Genomic DNA, 17,196 nt, shown 5'->3' with positions numbered 1-17,196 from the left:
TATACCATAGAAACAATGTAAAGACTAACAGACTGCCTTCTCTGGGAGGTGGGGGGAGGAAATCAAGATTAGGAGAAAGATTGTAAAATTCAAAATAAATAAATAATTTTTTTTTAAAAAAAGAAAGAAAAATCTGCTAGAGTAGCTGTTGCAAATAGTTTATGTAGCAAAAAATAAAGAAACAGGAAATAAAAAAGCAAAAAAATGCAATCTACTATATTTACCATTCACAATCATTATTATTGACTGCAAAGGAAAGTCATTGTACTTGCTTCCTATACATGCTTTAGCTGCAGATAGTATGAAACCTAAATAATTGAAATGACATTTTGAAATTTAGGGAAGAAAGAAAAAATTTTCCAGCAGAAATTAGACATCTTTAATAAATAAATTAAATGACTGAGGCCAAAAAGATTACATTTCTTGATAAAGATGCTTACAGTATTGAGAAGGGACTAAGGAAGGGACTAAGTATTTATATAAGCACCTAATTACTATGTGCCTGATACTGTACTTCATTTGGTCCTCACAATAACCCTTCAAGGAAGAGATTTCGAATTAAAAAAAAATCACTTCATTTGATAGGAAAAATGTTGGCACTACTAGTAAGTAATTAGTGATATGAGCTTAGCCATGTTTTGGTAATCAGACAAGTTTCAAATACTAATTCTGGCAGAAAAGTATGAAGGAGTATTTCCCATAAGTCTAAAGACCTATGTGATGTATACAAGAGAAAGGACTGAATTCAGCTAGCTCAAAAAACCATGACTCTCCTTGTCAGTGACTATGCAAGGAAACATACCAATAGCCAATATGCCCATAAGGATAAATGCCTTAAGAGATCATCCCAAAGCTAGCACATTAATTCAGTCAAGGCCACCCTATTAGATGAAACTCAAAGCTGAGGAACTCCCAGTAAGTCATTATACTTAAAGGGAAATGAAGCCAAGAGCTATACAACTGGAAATGGAAGGGCACCCCAAGAAATGAACTGAAGCAGTAGACAATGGTGATGGACACACTAACCCAACTTCATATATGACTCAAGTTTCAAATCAAGATGGCAAAGGAGAGAAGGCTTGGTCTTAGGTAACAGTGAAAAGTCAGATGAGAAAATGGCATTAGTTTATCTCTTTGGAGTCAAGGAGAAGTTGTCTTGGATTTGTGATCCATAAGAATCTATGAAGAATTTATACCTTGTATGCCTTTCCGATGGAGTCAGGAAGAGAGAGCATTTTTTTTTTCATTTTGGTCTCTGAAGATTTCTTTAATAAACTGTGGAGAGAGACTTAAAAGTTTTAACCTAAGAGTTTATGGAGAGATTTTTTGTCTATCATTGCTAAAGAGAAGCTAAAAAAGACAGAAACTAAACAAAGACATCTCTAAGGAAGCTGCTTTCAACTTTCATGAAAAAAATTTAAGAGAAAGGACTTAATATCTTGAAAGACACTGAGCATCCAGAGAAGTGAAAAGATGTCATAAATATTTAAGATTTGAGCTTACTTTGCTGACAAACTTGGTCAAATAAAAAATATGTGTGTATGTGTACATAATGTTTTCCTAAATTACTAGAAATATAAATGCCTTTAACATATTTAAAATATTGCTCTTATTCAAAGCTATATATTAAGTTATTTTTATATTTATTTGAACACACACACACACACACACACACACTACAAGGGTACTGCTTAGAGTCACTGTAGTAGTAGAGGGACCCTAATCTACTAGTGTGGGTGCATGTTAGATAATTGATCTAAACTAATTAGGGATGGGAGTTCCTGCAAAAAACTACAACAAGCTCTAATGGATACTGATTTAAATAAAATGTCATATTATTTTTAAAAATCAGAAAAAACAGAAAGGAGATACTTATCATAATTATGACCAGAAGATATTCTTAACTAATCAAGTGATAAAAATAATGGGGGATAACATTAACAATGTTGATAATATCAAATTGAAAAACTTAGTCATAAAAATGAATAGTAAAATTATAATGTAGGAGACCAGTTAAAATGGTAAAAGAAGAGGGAGCAGTACCACCCAATTCACCCATAACTACACAATTTAGCCACCAACTCACCCCTTGGCTTAGAGTGTCTATGTCATTTTTGATTTTGATTCAGGAGGTTAGTGAGACCTCACAATTAGACCCTGGGATAAGGAAAAGGATCTCTGTTCTCTCCATCCCCAGAGAAGGGGAAATCTCATACCAGGTAAGGATCAGTGCCTCTGCTCATCACACTGTTCTCAGTCACCAATGAGAAGAAGATCTGAGGCCTGACTCCCAGAAGTGGGGCAACCCTGACCCCTTAGAAGGAGAATATGGAACTCAACCCCCAGGTGAGGAATTAGGGCCTCAAATCCTGATACTGAAAGAGAAGAGATTCAGGATTCATCCCCAATCAAAGAGCAGGGCCTCAGCCCAGTCACTCCAATGCCCAAGGATGAATAAATAAAAGAAGATAAAAAGTTATTACAGTTGGATACAAAAATTCATTTCACTCAACTGGAAAATAGGAATGAAAGGAGAGAAGGGAAGAGGGGATCTTAGAGGGAGGGTGAGTTCAGGGAGGGATTAGTCCTCAACAAAATAAATTCTAAGGATGTACAAAAATATAACTCATTTTTGAGTAGCAAAGAATGGATTTCTGAATGTGCATACACAAATTGGAGAATGGATGAACAAGTTATGGTATGTATGTAAATATGATGCAATACTCTTTTGCTGAACACTTACCAGTATGATCAAGAGGTGAAGAAATACAGAATACTCAGAATTTAGAATACTAGATACTCAGAACACAGAATAGAACAAAATTTTTTTGGACATGGTCAATGTGGAAATTTGATTGACTATATGTGTAGTTGGTTTTAGTTTTCTTATATTCTTATTTGTGTGTTGGGAGGTAGTGGTTATAGTTAGGGTAGGAAGGTGAACAGCAGATCTTGGCTGATTTTTTTAAGCTGATTTTAGCTATCATGCTAGATACCCAAGATATAAACCCTGAAAAGGAGAATAATTCCTCCACATTTGCAAGGAAAACCTCAAAGGAAAACCACTAGATAATTAGAATTCTTAGGAGAAATTATGTAAGAGCTAAGAAAGAAAAAAAGAAAATAAAAAGTTTAAATTATAAGTGAAATGATAAGGAATAGGAAAAGAGATGAAAACTATGGAGGAGACTTAACAGCTTAATACAAGTGATAGAAAATCTTTCCCCGAGAATTAGAATGGACCCTAGAGAAGTTAATGGCTTCATGAGACAATGAGAAATAATGTAACAAAATGAAAAGTTTGAAAAATAGAGGAAACTATAAGGCATCAAAAACAACTAATCTGAAAAACAAAATAAGGGAGGATATTTTAAGACTCCTTACACTATCTAAAAATCATGACCCCAAAAGGAGAAATATTTCAAGAAATCATCAAAGAAAACTTTTCAGACATGTTCAAAAAAAAGAGGGCATGGGGGGGGAAGGGGGGAAAATACAAACAGAGGGAAGATAGCACAGAGGGCAATAAAGAATTAGTAATTATAACTTTGAATGTGAATGGGATGAACTCTCCCTTAAAATGTAAGCAAATAGCAGAGTGGATTAAAAAACAGAATCCTACAATGTGCTGCTTAGAAGAAACTCCTTTGAAGCAGAGAGATACATATAGACTAAAGGTAAAAGGTTGGAGCAAAATATATTTTGCTTCAGCTGAAGTAAAAAAAGCAGGGGTAGCAATCCTTATCTCAGACAAAGCAGTAGCAAAAATAGATAGCATTAAAAGAGATAAAGAAGGAAACTTTATCCTCCTAAAAGGTACCATAGACAATAAAGTTATTTCAATATTGGATAGATATGCACCCAGTGGGACAGCATCCAAAGTCTTAGAGGCAAAGCTGAAAGAACTACAGGAAGACATAGACAGCAAAACTCTATTAGTGGGAGATCTCAACCTCCCACACTCAGATCTAGATAAATTGAATCATAAAATAAACAAGAAAGAAGTTAAGGAGGTAAATAGATTGTTAGAAAAATTAGATATGGTAGACTTATGGAGGAAACTGAATGGGGATAGAAATGGGGATAGAATGGGGATACCTTTTTCTCTGCAGTACATGGAACTTATACAAAAATTGACCATGTACTAGGACATAAAAACCTAATGATCAACTGCAAAAAGGCAGAAATAGTGAATACATCTTTCTCAGATCACAATGCAATAAAAGTCATATGCAATACGGGTCCATTGAGATATAGACCCAGAACAAATTGGAAACTGAATAACCTCATTTTAAAAAATGGGTGGACCAAAAAACAAATTATAGAAAGAATTAACCATCTTATCCTAGATAATGATAATAATGAAACAACATACCAAAACCTATGGGATTCATTCAAAGCGACTCTCAGGGGATATATTATAGCTTTAAATGCTTATATGAATAAATCAGAGAAAGAGGAAATCAATGAACTAAACATGCAACTAAAAAAATTAGAGAAAGAACAAATCAAAAATCTCCAATTAAATACCAAATTAGAAATTCTAAAAAGCAAAGGAGAAATTAATAAAAAGCAAAAGCAAAAAAAACCCATTGAATTAATAAATAAAACCAAAAGTTGGTATTATGAAAAAAACAATAAAATTGATAAACCTCTGGTCAATTTGATTAAAAAACAGAAAGAAGAAAACCAAATTGCTAGTATCATAAATGAAAAAGATGAACTCACCACCAATGAGGAGGAAATTAGATTAATAATTTGAAATTATTTTGCCCAACTCTTTGCCAAGAAATTTGATAATCTAAGTGAAATGGATGAATATTTACAAAAATATAAGTTGCCAAGGTTAAATGAAGAAGAGATTAAATACCTAAACAACCCTATCTCAGAAAAAGAAATTCAACAAGCCATCATTGAACTCCCTAAGAAAAAATCTCCAGGGCCTGATGGATTCACAAGCGAATTCTACCAAACATTTAAGGAACAATTGGTTCCAATTCTATATAAACTCTTTGGAAAAATAGGGAAAGATGGAACTCTGCCTAACTCTTTCTATGAAACCAATATGGAATATGGTGCTGTTACCTAAACCAGGAAGAGTTAAAACAGAGAAAGAAAATTATAGACCTATTTCCCTGATGAATATAGATGCAAAAATTTTAAATAAAATCTTAGCAAAATGATTACAAGTTATCACTAGGATAATGCATTATGATCAAGTGGGATTTATTACAGGAATGCAGCTTTGGTTCAATATTAGGAAAACTGCTAGTATACTCAATTATATCAACAACAAACCTATCAGAAATCATATGATCATATCAATAGATGCTGGAAAAGCTTTTGACAAAATACAGCATCCATTCCTACTAAAAACACTAGAGAGCGTAGGAACAAATGGACTGTTCCTTAGAATAATTAGCAGTATCTATCTGAAACCATCAACAATCATTATATTCAATGGGGAGAGGCTAGAGGCATTCCCAATAAGATCAGGGGTGAAACAAGGATGCCCATTATCACCACTACTATTCAATATTGTATTAGAAATGTTAGCTTCAGCAATTAGAGAAGAAAAAGAAATTGACAAAATTAGAATTGGGAAGGAAGAGACAAAACTCTCACTCTTTGCAGATGACATGATGGTCTACCTAGAGAATCCCAAGAATTCATCCAAAAAAACTACTGGAAACAATTAGCAATTTTAGCAAAGTTGCAGGTTATAAAATAAACCCTCATAAATCCTGAACTTTTCTATATATATCTAGCAAGATACAGCAGGAAGAGCTAAAAAGAGAAATTCCCTTCAAAGTAACCTCTGACAATATAAAATACTTGGCAGTCTATTTGCCAAGACAGACTCAGAATCTTTTTGAAAACAATTATAAAATACTTCTCACACAAATTAAATCAGATTTAAATAACTGGGCAAATATCAACTGCTCTTGGATAGGTACAGCTAATATAATAAAAATGACAATTCTACCAAAATTAAACTATCTGTTTATTGCCCTACCAATCAAAATTCCAAAAAATTACTTTAATGAGTTAGAAAAAATTGTAAGTAAATTCATATGGAGAAATAAAAAGTCAAGAATTGTCAGGAGCTTAATAAAAAAAGTGCAAAAGAAGGTGGCTTAGCCCTACCTGGTCTAAAATTATATTATAAAGCATCAGTCATCAAAACTGTTTGGTAATGGCTAAGAAACAGAGTGGTGGACCAGTGCAATAGACTAGGTGTAAAAGCAGGAGATGATTATAATAATCTGCTGTTTGATAAACCCAAAGAATCCAGCCATTGGTATAAAAACTCTCTCTTCAATAAAAATTGCTGGGAAAACTGGAAGTCAGTATGGAAGAAACTTAGATTAGACCAACACCCAACACCCTTTACCAAGATAAGATACAAATGGTTACAGGACTTAGATATTAAAAAAACAATACTATAAGCAAATTAGAAGATCAAGGACTAGTTTACCTGTCAGATCTATGGAAAGGGGAGCAGTTTATGACTAAGGAAAAGTTGGAGAACATCACCAAAAACCAATTAGATGATTTCAATTACATTAAATTAAAAAGCGTTTGCACAGATAAAACCATTGTAACTAAGATCAAAAGAAATGTAGTAAATTGGGAAACAATCTTTACAACTAATGATTCTGACAAAAGACTCATTTCTAAAATATACAGAGAACTGAGTCATATTTTTTTTTTAGGTTTTTGCAAGGCAAACAGGGTTAAGTGGCTTGCCCAAGGCCACACAGCTAGGTAATTATTAAGTGTTTGAGACCATTTGAATCCAGGTACTCCTGACTCCAGGGTCGGTGCTTTATCCACTGAGTCATATTTTTAAAACAAAAAGCCATTCCCCAATTGACAAATGGTCAAAGGATATGCAAAGGCAATTTACAGATGAGGAGATCAAAGCAATCCATAGCCATATGAAAAAATGCTCTAAATCATTAATTATTAGAGAAATGCAAATTAAAGCTTCTCTGAGGTACCACCTCACACCTCTCAAATTTGCCAATATGACCAGAAAGAATAATGATCATTATTGGAAGGGTTGTGGGAAATCTGGGACACTATTACACTGTTGGTGGAGCTGTGAACTCATCCAACCTTTCTGGAGAGCTATTTGGAACTATGCCCAAAGGGCAACAAATATGTGCATACCTTTTTACCCAGCAATACCACTACTGGGTCTATACCCTGAAGAGATGATGAAAAAGTGTAAAAATATCACTTGTATAAAAAATATTTACAGCAGCCCTGTTTGTGGTGGCAAAGAATTGGAAATCAAGTAAATGTCCTTCATTTGGGGAATGGCTTAGCAAACTGTGGTATATGTATGTCATGGAACACTATTGTTCTATTAGAAACCAGGAGGGATGGGAATTCAGGGAAGCCTGGAGGGATTTGCATGAACTGATGCTGAGTGAGATGAATAGAACCAGAAAGACACAATACACCCTAACAGCAACATGGGAGTGATGATCAACCTTGAAGGACTCGCTCATTCCGTCAGTGCAACAATCGGGAACAATTTTGGGCTATCTGCAAAGGAGGGTGCCATCTGTATCCAGATAAAGAATCATGGAGTTTGAACAAAGTTCAAGGACTATTCCCTCTAATTTAGAAAAAAACCAGATATCTTATTGTCTGATCTTGTTACCTCTTAGACTGCTTGTCTCTTCTTTAAGGATGTGATTTCTCTCTCATCATACCCAATTTGGATCAAGGTACAACATGGAAACAAAATAAAGACTGACAGATTGCTTTCCATGAGGGGGTGGGGGAGGGAAGTAAGATTGGGGGGGAATTGTAAAACTCAAATAATATCTTTAATAAAAATAAATTTTAAAAAAATAAAAAAAAGAGGGCATTGTGAAAATAGAAAGAATCTACAAATCACCTCCTTAAAGACTTACCAATGAAATTTCCCAGGAACACCATAGCCAGAATCTAGAAATATGAAGTAAAAAAAAAATACTGGAAGCTGTCAGGAAGAAAACATTCTGAGGAACCACAAAAAAGAATTACACAAGTTTTATCAGGTAGTACTATAAGAAGCAGATAGGAGGAATATAATATTCTAAAAGACAAAAATACAGTCCTAGAAGCAAGAATAAACCAGCAAAATTAAGTTAAATCATAAAGGGGAGAAACTGACATTTAAGGAAATAAGCTGAACAAAAACTTTGAAATACAAAAATGGGAATAAAGATTATACAAAAAGATAAATGCAAATGAGTAATCAGAAAGGACTTATAAATCTTTATAAAGATTAATGTTTACATTCTAATAGAGAAAGATGATACAAGGATCTCTTCAGAACCCTAATATCATGAAGAATCAGATAAATTGTCAAATAAGACAGAACCTAGAAGTGGTTTTATTACATTTTGATTATCTTGATACAAGAAAAGAAGGAGAGAGGGGAATGGATATTGCTAAGGAAAGAAAGTGGAGAGAAATGATGGGAGAATAATATAACATAATTGAAGTGTGCAAAGAGAAGTCCAAGGAAATGTGGCAGAGGTAAAGATAGCAACCATTACTTTAATTTTTTGAACTGGTCAAGAAAAGTAGAACACACACACACACACACACACACACAAGTTTAGCATAAAAATACATTCAATTTAATACGAAATGCGAGTAATAAGAGGGGAGAGGGGAAATAAGAGCAAGGGTAGACTCAAGGAAGGAATAATCCTAAGTAAAACAAACTTAGTGCTTTGCAGCAAGATGGTGGCAGAGTTGATAGAACCCTAGACCAAGAGTCAAGATAGATCTGAGCAGGTCAAATAATTTCTGCCTCAAGTTAATTATCTCTAAAATGGAAATGATAATAGCACCCACCTTGCAGCATTTTCAGGATGAAATCAGAAAATATTTGCAAAGCATTTTATAAACTTTAAAATATTATAATATTACTTATTATGTGCAAGGTGGGAACTTGTGATAAAAAGGGTATGAGAAACAAGAAAAAGAAAAAATAAGAGAAGATGGAAGGAGATACACAGTTAATACCTGTAGATGAAGAGGAAAGCAGAATGGATTAGAAAGTGACATACAAAATGTATATAAAGATGCATCTCATAAAATATGAGATTGGATAAAAATCAATTGTACCTCTGGCTAAACTCAAAAAAGAAATAGTAGTAATTGTGATTCCAGACAAAGTAACAAGAAAATCTTAACCTAAAAATATAAATTTCTGAATAGGAACATAGACAATTTTTAGCTAACATAAGCCCTCAATGGAATAACATCTAAATACTTCAAGGAAAAACTAAATTACAAAGGGAAATAGCAAAATCAAAATAATGGGAGTATCTCAGCATAAACTTTTTGGACTCAGATTAATTAACCAAAAAATAAATAAGAAAAAGGATTTGAATAGAAATTTAGAAAAATTAGATATGATGGACACTGGAGATGATTGAAAAAATAATATGAGTATATTATATAGATATAGATATATATAGTTCAGCTAGCTGTGCATGATTATCTATACAAAAATCAAGTATGTACTACAGAAAAAACTTCACAAATGCAAAAATCATAATCCTTTACTGACCACATTCAATAAAAAATTATATTCAATAGAAGACCAATGAAGAAATCAACTGAGGGGCTGCTAGGTAGCGCAGTGGATAGAGCATTGGCCCTGGAGTCAGGAATACCTGAGTTCAAATCTGACCTCAGACACTTAATAATTACATAGCTGTGTGGCCTTGGGCAAGCCACTTAACCCCATTTGCCTTGCAAAAACCTAAAAAAAAAATCAACTGGAAACTAAATAATTTCTTTCCAAAGAATGGTGGATAAAAGAACAAATTATAGGAGGAACTAATTAATTTCATTAAAGATAATGACAAAAAAATGAGACAATCTACCAAAATTTGGGGGGTAAAGTCAAAGCAATCTTTAGAGGACACATCCATCCATCCATCCATCCGTCTGTCTATCTATCTATCTATCTATCTATCTATCTATCTACATACAAATATTACATATAGACAACTATATGGATCAAAAAAAGAATCAAAAGAACAAAATACCAAATTGTGCATGCAATAAAAAACGACAAATTAAAAAATTCCAAACATCAAAATTCCAAAAATTAAAGGAGAGATTTTCAAAATTGAAAGCAGTAACAATTTTTTTAAAAAAGACAATAAAAGTATGTGCTATTTTTAAAAAAAATGAATAATATAAACAAATTAAATGGATAAATATTTGGAAAAAATATAAAATATTCAGATTACTAGAGCAAGAAATAAAAAATTTAAACAACTTAATCCCATGAAGAATCCCTCAGTCAATAAATATTATTAGATGCCAATTACATGCTAAGCACTAGGTAAAGGGCTAAAGATACAAAGAAAGGAAAAAGCAATCCCTTTCCTTGAGGAGCTCATAATCTAATGGGAGAGATAGTAAATAAATTTATGCAAGCATGCTAGAGTCAAATCTCACTTGTTGTGGGAGTAGCATTCCTAGTAATTAGCACAAAAGTAAAGGAAAAAATGGCAAATGTTGATGTATTGAATCTATGGAAACCCATGGTTTTTGCACCTGCAACTACCAAACACTATAATCTTTCATTAGATATTGCAGAAAATATGTTTTTATAGCAAAACATTAATTCTACTATGTTCTTTTCTTAACATGGTTATTATAAAATATGTATAATATCCATAAAATGAAGTACAAAAAATAAAATTAGGGACATGCATAATGTTCTTTCTTGCTAGTAATTCCCTAGAATTCTGTGCCCCTTTGTGCTAAAAACTCTTTGAAAAATATTTATTTGAGACAATATTCACTTTTCACAACATGTGAAAATTACAGTACCATAAATATTGTACAGCAAATAAAATTCTTGAAACTAAAACATATTTTTCCTGAATTTTACCTTCCACTGTGTTAGAAAGTGATGTGAGGGCACTGTATTACATATTATACTGCAGTAAACCTCTCCAATTTAATGACCTCTGGAAACCCTGGGACTGGTTGCTAGAACTTTCTTTGCTGCTGTTGGAAGAACATCACCTCTGACACTGTCCTTCACAGTTGGTAGCTAGCATAATGAACACACTGACTTGACATAATCCATCAGCAATGTCTATTTCTGATGCCATTTGTTATCCTTAAGGGTTTTAGAAAATGGAAGCATTGCAGAGACAAGTTGATGTTGAGCCTTGAGGCTGCAATTTTGGAAGGGATCAAGCAGCTTCTTTGTCTCTAGTCAGCTGGTCCAATATGCCAAACCAACTTCAAATTTGGAAAATTGGAAAATGTGAGTGATTGCAATAGCTTTTTTTTCTTCTACACTTAACCTTGAATGTGCTTGATTACCAATCTGAAAGTGAAAATGAAGTTACTTTTAAATGACCGGAATGTTTGAAGTCAGGAGAGATAAATGGGGGGAACATTGAGGATTGGTTATATATAGTTTACTTTGTTAAAAAGAACCCCTCACAATGTAGCAGTAATCTCAAATGTATGTAAATATAAAAACAAAACAAAAAAGACAGATAGTAAGTATATTCAGTTACTCTAGAAAGGGCTTATTGAAACTAGTGTTAGATATACTATAAGATATTATCATCAAGTTATAGGTTTGGTAGATTACTTTTTTTAACTTTTGTCACAGGGGATGGCTGGCTTGCTAAGAAAGGAAGGAATATATTCAGAAATTAATGTGATATAAAAACACCATCAATGAAAATAAGATTAAATGTTTTAAAAAGATTATATAAGTGATAAATATTACAAATAAAAATCACAGCCTTTGTGATCTGACTTCGGCCTAAAAAGAAAGAAATTAAATCTATTTTACAAGTTTAAGAGGCAATTTTGCTCTAATCCAGGATTGCAAATGTCAACATCTTTAATTTTAAATCCATTTTTAAAGTTATTAATTAAAAAATGTGCCTCATCAGTATTTCTGTAGATATTAAGTGATAGAAATAGATATTTCATGCAGAGTCACTGTAGAATGAATAAAATACTTAGGAGTCTACCTTCTATGATTTCACTTAGTAACTTTATGTATAATAGAACTAGAAAATAGTTTTTAGAAATAAAAACCTAAATAGAAAAATATTAATTGCTCACAAATTTACTGGCTCAATTTAATAAAAATGACAATACTACCAAAATTAATTACTTGTGTCAATCAAACTACCAAAGCATTACTTTCTAGACCTAAGGAAGAAAAACATAAAATTCATTTCCCAAATAATGGGAAGGGTTGGAGAATTAGTAAGGAAGAGGGACTAGCATTACGAGATTTCAAACTATACTATAAAACTTTAATAATCAAAACATTTGTTGTTGCTTTAAAAATAGATCACTCAGTAAAACAGACTTACATACTATACCAAAAAAAAAAAAACCTTAGTAGACTATAATTTGATATACCCAAAGACTCCAGTTATTGAGGTAAGAACTAATATGACAAAAATTTCTAGTCAAATCTAGTCAAACTAGCAGAAAATTTGTCCTTCGGTTTCAAAGATCATGACATCAGGGAGATGTCACAAGAATTGGAATTGAGAGAAAGGGTATTATGTTAAGTTGCCAGCCTCACTTTCTCCTCCAGAGCCATCTGCATCCAGTGGCCAGATATGAATCAGGACAATTGGAGATGACCCTGGATGTAAGATAATCAGAGGTAAGTGTCTTGACCAAGATCACACAGCTAGTAAGTATCTGGGGTCAGATTTGGTTAGGTCCTTCTGACTTCAGCGCTAGCCCTCTAGTGCCTGCAGCATCTTGATAGGTTTAAATCAATATCTCAATAATGCCATCAATAATGCCACATAGCAAAGTAAGCTTTTAATGTACACAAGACTGTGATATAAAAGATTATATGATAAGTAAGTTTGAGGAACAAGGAAGAAATTCCCTTCCATATCTATGGTTGGGGAAAAGGTCATGACTAAAGAAGTGCTGACAGAGCATCATACAGGATTAAATCATTGATTATGACCATATAAAATTTGAAAGATTTTGCACAAGCAAATTCAATTCCACTAAAAATGTAAAGAAACAAGGAAATAAGTTTTTGAAGTCAGTTGCTTTGATAACTGTATCATTTCCAGGATGTACAAGGAGCTGATTCAAATTGAAAATCATAAGAGTCATTCTCCAACTGATATTCAAGTGTATGAACAATTTAAAAAAGATGTCTGAGTTATCTATAGTCATATGAAAAAATCACTAATCATTAATCCAAATCATTAATATTAGAAAAATGCAAATTAAGAATTCCATACACATCAGCAAAGTTAACAAAAAGGAAAAATAACAAATGTTGAAGGGGTCATAGAAAAATAGAAACATTGGCAGGGAGGTTGGAGCCAAAATGACTGCATGGAGGCAGGAATTCCCAGAAACTCTTTCCCTGAAAACTCCAAATGCCGTAAAATTATGACTCTAACCAAATTTTAGAGTGACAGAACCCACAGAAAGACTGAGTGAAACAATTTTCCAGCCCCACAACTTGGTAGACTGAGGAAAAGGTCTACTGCACTGGGATGATGTTGGAAAGAGCCTCAGCACAGCCTGGGCCACAATCATGCTGCATTGGGGAAAATCAGCTCCAGCATTCCAGGAACAGCCTGCTGGACACCTGGGTCCCTGGGGGTGCCTGGATCTGTGGCAGTGGGAGTGGTTTCCAGACCTCTTGGCCCATAAATTGCTAGGGACAGCTTGGAGAGTCAATGGGATGACTCTGTTTCACCAGAGTGAGTTTGGAACCCAGACCAGTGCAGGCCTTAGGGCAAACCCAGGAATGTACCAAGCCACCTGGCAGCTGCTTCCAGAACACTCATTCCACAGATGGTAAGGGGTTTGGGAGAGACTGCAGAGATCTCTCTGCTCTCCTTGAGGCAGGATTCTGCTGTTTGCCCACACTCAGACCAGGTTGCAGTTTGGTGCCCCCCCCCCCACCAATACCACCATAGCCAAGCAGGGTTCCTCCTCACGGCTTCAGGGCAGAGGGGAGGTTCTGTGGTCATCCACATCTCAGAGCACAGGCAAGAGAGCAGTCAGAGCCTCTCATAGGATCTTGGAGGAATTAAGGTCCCTGTGGATTGTCCCAACCCCCCCCCCAAAAAGCCTTGGAATTGCAGTAAATCAGTCATAGGCTGAGGAAATGAACAAACAACAGGAAAAAGAAGAATCTGACCATAGAAAATTACATGGTCTCATGGAGGATCAAAATATACACTCAGACAAAGTCAGAAGTCAAAGCTTCTGTATCCAAAGCCTCCAAGAGAAATGGGAAAAGGATTCAGGCTATAGAAGAGCTCAAAAAAGACTTTGAGAAGTAATTAAGAGAGTTAGAGGAAAAATTGGGAGGAGAAATGAGAGTGATGTAGATAAATCACAAAAACCAAGTCAACAACTTGGTGAAAGAAATATAAAAAATACTGAAGAAAATAATATGCTAAAAACCAGTTTAGGCCAAATGGAAAAAGCAACACAGAAGGCAAATGAGGAGAAGAATGCCTTAAAAATCAGAACTGTCCAGCTGGAAAAGGAGAAAAAAAAAGCTCTCTGAAGAAAATAACTCCTTCAAATGCAGAATGGAACTAAAGGAAGCCACTGACTTTGTGAGAAATCAGGAAGAAATGAAATTAAACCAAAAAAAATCCCAAATTAGAAGAAAATGTGAAATATCTTATTGGAAAAACAAATGACCTTGAAAACAGATACAGAAGAGATAAATTAAAAATTATTGGGCTGCCTGAAAGTTTTGACCAGGAAAAGAGCCTAGACTTCATTTTCCAAGAAATAGTACAGCAAAATTGCCCTGAGACATTAGAAGCAGAAACTAAAATAGAAATTGAGGGAATCTACCAATTTCTGAAAGAGATCTCTCCCCAAAAAAAACTCCCAGGAATATTATAATCAAATTCCAGAACTCCCAAGTCAAAGAGAAAATACTACAAGCTGCCAGAAAGAAACAATTCAATTATCATGGTGCTACAGTCAGAATTATTCAGAATTTGGTACCATCTACATTAAAGACTTGTGGGGCTTGGATTGTGATATTTTGGAAGGCAAAAGGGCTTGGATTACAACCAAAAATCAACTACCCAACAAAACTGAACATCCTCTTTCAGGGGAAAAAAAGATGAATATTCAATGAAATAGGGGGCTTTAAAACTTTCCTATTGAAACAACCAGAGCTGAACAGAAATTTTGATCTCCAAGTACCAGACTCTGTTGAAGCACAGAGGGAGTGGATGAGAAGGATTAATTATAAGGAACTTAATGAGGTTGAACTGTTTGTATTCCTGCAAGGGAAGAAAGTACTGATAACTCATATGCACTTTCTCATTTATAAGAGCAGTTAGAAGGAGCACATATAGACAAGGCACAGGAAGGAGCTGAATATAATGGTATAATACAGTAAAAAGATGGAGTTAATGGGTGATAAAGGAGAGTACTGGGAGAAAGAGAAAGAAGAGGAAGAAGGGGGGCTAAGATATTTCACATAAGAGTCAAGAAAAAGCTTTTACATTGGAGTGGAAGGGGAGAAGATGAGGAGAAATGAGTAAGCCTTTATTCTCAACAGAAGAGGTTCAGAGAGGAAATAATATACACACTCAATAGGGTATAGAGATCTCTCTTCCCCTAGAGGAAAAAGGAGAGGAAAGGGATGAGAGAAAGGGGATGGGGGAGAGGAGGGGAGGTATAGGTGATAGAAGAGAGGGAAGATTGTGGGAGAGGGTATGCAGATACAACACAGGATAATAGTAGAGAGGAAATAGAATAAATGGAAGTGGGGAGGAATAGAAGGGAGGGAAATCCAGTTAATAATAGCAACTGTGGGGAAAAAATATGGAAGCAACTTCTCTGATGGAATTATGATAAAGAATGTGATCCATCACAGAGACAGAAATGATGGTATCTGAACACAAACTGAGATACACTTTTTTTCTCTCATTTTGTTTCTCTTGATATTTCTCTTCTTGGAGTAGTGGGTTTAATGTATATTTTCACAACAAGAGTATTGTTGTAATGTGAAAATAAATACAACATTAAAAAATAAGAAAATAGGAGCATTGATATAATTGTAAATTTGGCCAACTATTTAGTGATTTGTACAGTCACACAGTTAATATGGGTTAAAGGTGGACTTTAATTCCTGGACATCTTTTCAACAGTCACCTGGTCATTTGGATAGACCCAGAAACCATGACCTGAAAGATTTAACCCTTTCACCAGTAGAATTTTTCTGTCTGTCCCAGAACTCCAACATCCTGATTAGTTACTGCATTATATTGCCTAATATATCCAAGCTCAGCTATATTTGTGCTTCATTTCATTCCACCATTTACCTTGTGGCTGGACAAACTTCTTTTTTCTCCTTTTATAGCCTTCTGCCTGCCCCCACTTTCCAGTTCTAGAACCATAATATAATCAACTCTGTCATTTTTTTCTTGGAAAGGGTGATCTCCTCTGGCTTGCTCCACTTACTATACATGTACTTTTCCTGACCAAAAAACTTACCAGGCCACCACCCTTCTCCTATAAGAATGTAAGGTCCTTGAGAGCAAGAATGTCTTCATTTCTCCATTAGTATCTACAGGACTCAGCACCATCTTGGCACATAATAAGCACTTAATAGCTGCTCTTTCATTAATTAATTTGTTTATTTATTCTTCTTGATACTGAAACAAGTTCTCCAACCATACTGGCTCATTTGTTTTTATTTTTATGATACAAGATGGCAATTAAAGGATTTAATCAATACATATCTATATATGTTATACTATTTTTATTGTATGTTTAAAATTCATGTATTAAGGAAAAATAATTCTTTTATTTGAGTAAAATAGAAGCCAAAACCATTTGAACAGATTGTATTATGAAAAGTAGGGACAAATTTTTGGTTTTGGTTTTTATAATAAAAACAAAAAGAAATGAAAAGCAGGGCATCATTACATAGTGTTTGGAAACCATTATTTTAAAATCATGTTCAGTTTATCTGAGCTATTACTGACCATCCTTTTCCCCACCCACCTACTCCCATCCATTGAGTAAAAAAGAACTCAGCAGCTCAAGAATAATTGTAGAGTAAGCAAGACTTCCTGGATCCCAAGATCTTTAATCCAGTCATGGAGAGGGAATTTCAGAAGTATGTTAAGATTCCAAATTCACATA

The sequence above is a fragment of the Macrotis lagotis genome, chromosome X, assembly GCF_037893015.1.
Source record: "Macrotis lagotis isolate mMagLag1 chromosome X, bilby.v1.9.chrom.fasta, whole genome shotgun sequence".
Taxonomy (NCBI): domain Eukaryota; kingdom Metazoa; phylum Chordata; class Mammalia; order Peramelemorphia; family Peramelidae; genus Macrotis; species Macrotis lagotis.
Note: the sequence above shows the minus strand (reverse complement) of the source record.